This window comes from Microtus ochrogaster, unplaced genomic scaffold, assembly GCF_000317375.1.
Source record: "Microtus ochrogaster isolate Prairie Vole_2 unplaced genomic scaffold, MicOch1.0 UNK6, whole genome shotgun sequence".
Taxonomy (NCBI): Eukaryota; Metazoa; Chordata; class Mammalia; order Rodentia; family Cricetidae; genus Microtus; species Microtus ochrogaster.
The window spans coordinates 7753863-7761107 of record NW_004949104.1 but is presented as its reverse complement, the minus strand read 5'-3'; positions in this window follow the sequence as shown (position 1 = coordinate 7761107).

Genomic DNA, 7245 nt, shown 5'->3' with positions numbered 1-7245 from the left:
CAAGAGACTTGAACCTAGAGTGGCTCCCAGGAGCCCAAGGCGATGTCCCCAGTTAGTTCCTTGGGCAGCTGAGGATAGGGAACCTGTAATGAGCTATACTTATTCTTATCAGCATATTGTTAATCAAACAGAAGGCTTTTGTGTATATAAATTTTAAATTGTTTTTGCTATAAATGCTATTGAGTTATTCAAAATGAATATTGAACTTAGAATTTTCTATAAGCTATGTATATAAAGAATCACTGTACCAGGTGTGTTAATCTCTGAAGATTGTATCTTAATATTACTTTCCAGATATGGATCACAGTAAATGTTCCATGAGTTATACTGAACCTTCATTTCTTTTTCTTGTTGTTTATTTATGAGATAATGTAATGACATTTCTTCCACCTTTCTCCCTCCAGAACCTCTTATATCTCCTCATTTTCCTTCAAATTCATGGTTTCCTCCATCATCACTTGTTATTGCATTCATATATATCTTTGTATTTACATACATATTCCAAATTTTTTTAAATTATTTACTCTGGATATTAGACATTGAAATGGCAAATTCACAACTTACACAGATCTGCTAATTTTATTCATTATATAGTCAAAAATATCAATGTGTGATAAAGCAGAGTATATTTAAGAAAGTTGAGAAAAGTTGAATTTCAACAACTTTTAAAAATTAGTCCTGAATGGTCAGCACAGGAACATAAAATAATAAAATGCTGAAAAGGTGCTTAATTACCATCTGCATTTGGGATCATCTGTCTTTTGGATGAGGTTTCCAATCATCATTTATTGCCGTATGCAGTTCCAAAATGAAAGGAACGCAGAATGTGCATTTGGCAAAAGCAGATCATTAACAAATCTTCTAATTGCTTCCTAAGAATGCCTTATTAAAGAGGAAGTGCATAACCTCTAGTATTTTATAATTATTGTTTGACAGATCCATTGACATAACGAATTATAGTTATTTTCACCCCTTTTCTAACTTTCATTCTCCTTCCTCTCTCCCAAAACCCTTCTTCCCAAGTTTCCCTCCTTCTTATGTTACCTTTTATGTATATTAGTCATTACATTTAATTAGAATTTCTTGCAAAGGAGGGGGATTATTAAGTTGAGCAAGTACAACACACCCATCATTGCACTGCTGTGTACAGTATCCTTCCCACAAAAATCTTTAAATGTCTCATTTTACCCTGGATCATTCTATGAGAAAATGCCCTGTACAGATCACTGTTGCTACAGTGAGTTAAGTACTGAAAAGGGTTTGTCATGCTTAGAAGACAGCTGTCTGGTGCCTATCTCCCAACCCCTGCTGCATTTGTTCTTTCTGTGACTCTTCCACATTGTCATCTGAGTCTTGGAAAGGTATCTTTGGTAAGAAATTATCAAAATAATCCACTATTTTTATGCATAAAGAAACTCCCTTATCACTGTTCTACTTGTGTTAATGGAACTTCAAGTCAACATGAACTTTCAGATATGTGGACATAAAAGTGCTTTCTATAAATGGTTTTGTATTGTTGATAATTAATGTATGTATATTTATATATATAACAATGTACATCATCCTTTTTTTTTCTAAATTAAAGACATCATTCTATACTTTCACACAAAGTCCAAATAAGTCCATGCTTCTTAATTTATTTCAAATTATTTATTTCTGTAATTGGGTGTTTTGTCTACAACTTTACCTTACAGATATCTCACTTATGTTTTTACTTACATTTTCATAGAAAAAGTGGAATAGATAATAAAATAGATATTGTCAAATATTTGTCAAAATATACCATTGTTACTTATTTCTATGAAATAAAAAATCCACATGGATTTTATATACTTCCATTTTTATTCATATATAGAATACATGTGTTATATGTATAATATTTTTACTACAACTATAAAATGAAAATTGATTTATAATTTTGAGAACAGCTAAATCAAGGAAATAGAAATATTTTGAAAATACATTTTCTGATTTTACTTATGTGGAGAACCTTTAAGTGAATAGTGAATTTAAAAATTTACTTATTGTTCAGTACTCTGATTCGTATTTACTTTTACTAGAATTGCATTTATTTAATCTTTTTCAGATTAAAATGCTATGTGGTAATTCCATCATGGTTCTTCATACCTCTAATAAGAATAGTCAGAGGTCAGTCTAGACAAAGTAGGAACTCATAGTCAGCCTGGGGTATATCACAAGGTGATGGATAAACACAAACAGTCAATCAATCAAACAAACAAACAACAAAATCTAACTAAATTCTGTAAAGTGTTAAATATAAAAACAAATGATTCCAAGCTCAAGTACTATCTTGAATAGACATGGAGAGAGTGGACAACCTTGTCTTGTTCCTGATTTCAGTAGGATCATTTTGAGTTTCTCTCCATTTAGTTTGATGTGGCTGTTAGCTTGCTTTAGTTGTATGTTGCCATTATTAAGTTTAGGTATGTTTCCTGTATTCCTGCTCTCTCCAAGACCGTTATAATGGAGGGATGTTATATTTTGTAGAAGGCCTTTTCAGCAGCTAATGAGATAATCATGTGGTTTTTTTTTCCAGTTTGTTTATATGGTGGATTACATTGACAGATTTCCATATGTTTAACCATCCCTACATCTCTGGAATGAAGCTGACTTGATGATGGTGGATGATTTTTCTGATGTGTTCTTGGATTCAGTTCGCCAGAATTTTATTGAGTATTTTTGCATCAATGTTCGTAAGGGAAATTGGTCTTTAATTCTCTTCCATAGTAATGTCTTTGTGTGGTTTGGGTATCAGGTTAATTGTATGCTCATAAAAAGTGTTTGATGATGTTCCTTCTGTTTCTGTTGTAAAGAATAATTTGAGAAGTATTGGTATTAGTTCTTCTTTGAAAATTATGTAGAATTCTGCACTGAGTTGGACTTCTTCTTTCTTCTGTCCCTATTATTTTTAGGTGTGGTCTTTCATATTGTCCTATATTTCCTGGATATTTTGTGTTATGCTTTTGTTAGATTTAATTTTTTTTATTTGCCTGTTGAGTCTATTTCATTTACAGTATCTTCAGCACTTGAGATTCTCTCCTTCATCTCTTGTGGTCTGCCGTGTATGTTTGCATTTTTGGTTCCTGATAATTATCCCATAATTTCCATTTCTATAATTCCCTTGGTTTGTGTTTTCTTTATTGTCTCTATTTTGGTTTTTCAAGTCTCTAATCTTTTCTTTCATCTGTTTCACTACTTTTTTTTTTGGTTTTCTTTAAGGGATTTGTTGATTTCTTCCAATTTTTTGTTTGTCTTTTCTTCCATTTCTTTGAGGCAATTTTTTATTTCCTCTTTAAGGCCCTGAAACATTCTCCTAAAGTTATTTTTAGGTAATTTTATTCTATTTTATCTATATTTGGTTGTTCAAGACTTGCTGTTGCAGGGGCACTACTTTTTGTTGGTGTCATGATGCTCTTCGTGATGTTGAGTGTTTTCTTACCTTATCTACCCATTTTTCCTCTGATTGGTGTAATGGGAGCTGAGTCTCTGGTGATCAATCTATCAGATGCCAGTGTATCTAAGGTTATACCTTATGGTATAGTTTGGGCCACAGTTCTAGTCACAATGGATATTACTTGGTGTTCTCAGAGGTCATTCAGCACTCCCAAGGGTTTCTCTGCAATCCAGGGTGTCATTCTGCCTTGTTCACATGGAGATTGCTTGCTTGGGACTGCTCCTGCTTAAGTGGCTGCCTTGGACCTGCTCCAGCAGAGGTCACTGGCTCAGACCTGCTCCAGCAGAGGTTTCTGGCTTGAGACTGCTCCCACGGAGGTCCTTGGTTAGGACCCAGTCCCACAAAAGTCTCTTAACATGGTCTTTCTCTCTTAGAGGTCCCTGACTCATTGCCGGTCCTGCAGAGGTCCCTGGCTCAGGCCTGCTCTCTTGTACCTGCTCCTTTGGAGGTCACTTTCTTGGGCCTGCTCTGGCTGAGGTTGCTGGCTCAGGCCTATTTGGATATTTTGATTTTTACATGTTTTCAATAATGTACCACAAAAATTTGTGAAGACAAATTAAAATACTATATTTATATCCTAAAATTAATATTTTTACAATCATGTTTAATGTCAGAATGGATTGGATCATAAAATTTGATTACCATAAATAAGTAGGCTAATTTATATTGTATGATATTTCAGCATTGATTCTAAAAGAGATCTTAGCAATACTATATTTGCAGTATTTCAATGCAAAACAGTGAGGTATACAACTTTGTATATTGTCAGAAAAATGCTATACAATTTTTTAGGCCTATGCCATTGAGAAAATATTAAAATGTGAAATAAACGTTATGTCTGTGACAAACAGGGGCACTGAACATTGATAGCCATTTGGGTATAATATTGTTAAATGAAGCCCCATTACCACTCTAATAGCTGACTGTCTAATAAGCTGGAATATTTCATCAGGAATATTATAACAAGATGTGCTTTGAAGCGTCTGCTGGAAAACAATAGCTTGATATAGCTCATGTAAGGTTCAGTGTGAACACTCTCATTTTCCTCCCTCATATTGGTTTTTTTTTCTTTCTGCAAGGATAACAATGAATATTAAATGTGAGGTCCTTAGTGGTCTGTGACATTGTGCCTTAGTCAGAGTTTGGAATACTTCCCAAAGGAAACATGTTTAACTGAAAGACACCATGATGATAAAAGAGGCAAATGAAATTGGAAAGTGAGTTCAAATACAGAATGCAAATATAAAGCCTACTAATTCGCTGACATTTCAGAATCTGTTAAGCTTTTGTCGTTAAAGTACTAGGTACCTTGTGCTTATTATTTTAGTGTTCATTTCCAAGGCTTATGTTAATATAAAGTCTATCAATGGAATGTATCATTATTTTTAAATTACAGACAGACCTTTAACATAAAAGTGTATCACCTAGTTTTATGAATATGATTGTGTATTCTTACTTATCATTTGAAATTATAATAGATAGTAGTCAGTAAGTTTAAGTATTTTCCCTTTGAAATTTATATATTACAAGATTGATTTATCAAATAGTTTATGCAGAACATTTTATGTGTGACTATTTTGAAAATTTGAGATTAATACAGAGCTGTGTAAAAACATTGGAAAATGTTAAAATTTCAGTAATAATCATAAAATTGTAATAGATTATAGAAACAATCTTTCATTGAAATATTTGCATAATTACAGTGGCTGAAAGAATACCTCTTTAAGACTTATCATGTTTTCTATGTTGCAGGATATTTTATATAAAACCTTGCAGGTTTTAATAATGTGAAAATTAAAGTTTCCAGAAACCTAATATATAGTGTATTTCGAACAAAACCTATACATTAAAAATTCATGCTATTCTACTGAAATTTTAAGAGGTTTTCTTTTTTGGTGTGTTTTATCATTCCCCAAAGTGCACTGAAGATGTTTGGTTTGAGATTAATAATACTCCTTACTTTTTCTACACTGCTTTAAAATTTGCATGTGTGAAATCTTCATGGTTTGTTGATTCATTCCTGAGAGAAAACTAGGCCTTCATAAATGGTCCAAATTACTCACTTCTCACTAAGATAACCAGCTTTAGTTCTCTTCTTATATTACTCTTTTTAAGTTCTAATTTTGCTTCAGTCAGCCCTATCAGTAACAATTACTGAAGAAATGAAAAAAGTATAAACCTTGCTTCATTTTTATTTTGGTCTAGTATCTGACAATGTAATCTAGGCTGAACCAGAATCACCATCTGCATTCTCTCAGTTTCTACAACCTGGGATAACAATGTCTGCCACCTCTCTGGCCTTGGTCCACTATAATTATTTGTTTAATTCTATAAATAGTAAAGACAATGAGAGAAATAGCATCCTGATTATTCTGTGAGGACAGGTAGAGAGGAATTGAGGTTTATAAAAACAATATACGATGATGAGGCACATTAAAAATTTAACATTAAAGCTTCATGAAGAAGTTGTGCTTACCTAAAAAATGAAGAGCATTAAAGAGGTGAAGTCTCAATGGTAAATCTGAATAGAAGTGTCACAGAGGAGCGAACTCCTACGACAAATATTTTATAGTAGGAGAACATGGAATACTTGAGTTCCTAAAAAGGAAGAGAGTGTATTGATTAAGAGCCCATGAATTAGTCTTCCTACAGAGAAATATGAATGTGTTCTTTGTATTTGATGTTTTAGTTTTATTGTTAATCCTTTTTTTTTCCTTTTAGAATTGAAAGGGAATCGTGGCTTGCATTTATTTTGTAAGCTAATGTAAAAAAGGAGCTTATAAATACTTAGGGAGTACCTATGGAAATCTTTCTGGAAACTTTTCTAGGAAACAGGTAAAGAAGAGGCTCTGAAGAGCAGACAGAGGACATGGCTTTAGGTAGGGAAAAATATTCCTTCTTACAACAGCAGGTCGACAGCAGGTGGCTTCATTTCTGCTCTACTGTGATAGTGGTGGGCTCACGGCCTAATGGCTGGAGGACCTGGCTGACTGATTCTGAGATAATATCAGTCCAACCTTGGAAATTTCTGCTCATCATATCTGGTCATTGTTAGATAAAGAGATCATTGTTTTAAAACTTGTTTATAAATTTTGTAGAAGATATCATTCTCATTTCAATATACAATGTATCTTTTTACTTAAATTTTTAATTATGACTGCCCATTCTATATATGTGTGTGTGGGTGTATACATATAAAAAAACTCTCCTCTTAATTTTATATATAAACTCAAACTAGAAGAAAGTACCAGTTTGTCACACACAAAATCACACACACACACATACACACATGCAAAAAAAACCTCACATTCCATTAAATAAAAAAAAATCCACTCACAACACCTCTTCCCCTTGGTGCTATTCATCATGAGATAATCAAGAGAGACTCATTATTGTCAACTTTTTTTTATACTAAGGTAATACAAATTTAGTAAGGGATTGTCACTGAAATTTAATTTTGCTTGAAATATATATGGAAATAGACTTACTTGTATATATTAATAGTTCTAGGTATTGTCAGTGATTAGAACTAAGAGAGTTATAAACAACTAATTTAACATTTTCAGGTTTAAAAGCTTTAATAATTGTAGATGTTGAAAATATTGTTCATTTAATAATGAATATTAATAATATAATAATATTAAGATAAGATTCAAAATAGAAACCAAATATTTGTTCCTTAAAAATGAAAGTGATAAGCCGGGCGGTGGTGGCGCACGCCTTTAATCCCAGCACTCGGGAGGCAGAGGCAGGCGGATCTCTGTGAGTTC